This window comes from Ictalurus furcatus, chromosome 11 (genome assembly GCF_023375685.1).
Source record: "Ictalurus furcatus strain D&B chromosome 11, Billie_1.0, whole genome shotgun sequence".
In the NCBI taxonomy this organism is placed as follows: domain Eukaryota; kingdom Metazoa; phylum Chordata; class Actinopteri; order Siluriformes; family Ictaluridae; genus Ictalurus; species Ictalurus furcatus.
In genome coordinates, this window is record NC_071265.1 from 232,501 (window position 1) to 235,000 (window position 2,500).

Genomic DNA, 2,500 nt, shown 5'->3' on the forward strand with positions numbered 1-2,500 from the left:
GAGAGAGAGAGAGAGAGAGAGAGAGAGAGACGGAGGACGACAGGGAGACACACAGGAAGAAGGCAATTATCCGAGGTTATGCTGGCATGCCTGTTTCTGTTTGCGTTTACTGTGCTGTGTCCTGAACACTAACAAGACAGACAACACTCGTAAATAATAAATTGGGTGGAAGGTGAGTGAGAGACGCAGAGGGATAATTTACTGCTTTTCCTTTCTTTGACCTTCAATTAGCCAATTAGCCAAAATCCAATCACTGTATTGATCAGAACGACACACACAACACACCCATGCAGAACAGCACACACACACACACACACACACACGGTCTAGTCTCACTTTCATCCTCTATTCTCAGTTCTGTGCTCTGTCCTTCCTCGGTCTAACGCTTCTCTTTGCTCCATCTTCCAGCCCACATAAACCCCACCCCTCAGACATTTGACACTATTTCCTGATTCCTAATTCCCACGGTTCAATTACATTACATTTTGTAAGTGATGTACAGTGTAATGTCCAGGAAGAGACAGGGTGTGTAACTTATTACAAAAATTAGAGGAAAAAGTCATTGGTGAGTCTACGCTTTTTAATATATTTTCATCTTGCTTGTTTGAATAATTAAGGAAAGAAGAAACAAAAAGAGCTGAGAATATTTCGATTTTGAAGCGTTTTTTTGTTTGTTTTGTTTTTTTGATGATCATCTGCAGGAATGAATCATGCAGTGGTTAGTGTTAGTGGTCCTGGTCTCTTTCCTCTGGGTTAGCAGGCATTCGTGTGTGTTAGGAATGTAGAATACAAGTACATTATTCAGAATTAACAGATAATGTGTTCTAAACAGATATTTATAAGTGTCACGTAAAGTAGGTTAGGACGGCTGCAAGTGCAGATAAGAGCTTTATTAAAGAGAGGCAGAAAATGTGAAATACAGGTGTGGTCAAAAACAGACAAAGGGTCATGTGATCTGCAAACAGGCATAAACGAGACTGAGCAAGAATCAAATAACGAGGACGAGAATAGAATCAAAACTCCGGCATGTAAACGAGGAATAAAGGCTTGGTATGGTGGTAACACTCACGCAGTACTTCACAATGAACAATACGACATGCGGGGTTTAAATGACAAACATCTGTTATGTGAGATATCTTATTCAGGATGAAATAAAAAACAACATGGGATTTTTATGATCCTTCTTATTTTGTTAACAGTATTAAGATTTAGCAGATTCTGCAAGGGGTGTGTAAACTTTTGGGCACAACTGTATATAATGGATATGTATACAACTGGATAATTGTCCTCAGTAAATAAATGATCAAGTATAATATTTGTGTCTCATCCGTTTAATTGGGTTCTTTATCTACTTTAGGAAAATCTGATGATGCTTTATGTCATACTTATGCAGATATATAGAAAATTCTAGCACCACTGTATGTCTATAAATACACACACACACACACACACACACACACACACACATACACACACACACACACACACAGTGTGCCTATAGGTGACAGCGCTGAACCCCATAACCCTTTAATCACAGATGAAGAGTGACAGCTGTCAATCACAGATCTGCATCTGTACTTTCTGCCCTTTGCTTTTGTCAGTGCGTCTCATTATATACAACACGGCCATTAGGGAAGTGTCATATTCCTCCAATTAGGCCCTAAACGCTGAAATTAATAAAAACAGCATGACAGTGTGTACAAGATTGAAATACTGAATAAATCATCACTATAATCTCTTTTCAGTGTCAACATCAACCTCCCAATCCGCCCAGTATCATCATGCTGGAACAGGACTGGACTAACACTGGTTAGTTCCAGTGAAGAGAAAGTGTGACGCTACAGTGTACAGAGACGTTCTCTACGACTGTGCGGTTTAAACATTGTAGTAACAGTGTGGAGAAGAACCACATATAGGTGTGATGGTCAGGTGTCCACATACTTTTGGCCATATAGTGCACTTAAAAATGATAATTAATTCAAAGATTACTTTATAATGATTGTACATTTTACGTATGTTTTTATTTATTTTATTTATTTTTTATCAATAGGCTTGTAGTAAAGTATCACCAAAATTATACAATGGCATAAATGTAAAAATAACGAAACAAAACAAATAAAAACAACCCAGTGTGATATAAAAAATACAGACAGGTTTATACCTTTCTTCATAGAGATCCAGAGTACATTAAGTACCTTAAGGTGAGACCTGATCTTGATTACAATATGTCCCATTGTAGAACCGGGTATAAATGAGGGTCTAAACGAGGGTATAACCGAAGGTATAACCGAGGGTATAACCGAGGGTATGAGCGGAGATAAAACTGAGGCCCGGGACTTTCTAAAGGCCTTAAAGACCTTTATAGCATGATAAGACACGGGGCGGCTGTGGCTCAGGTGGTAGAGCAGGTTGCCCATTAATTGTGGGGTTGGCGGTTCAATTCCTGGCCTGCATGACTCCACATGACTCCACATGCCGAAGTGTCCTTGGGCAAGACACT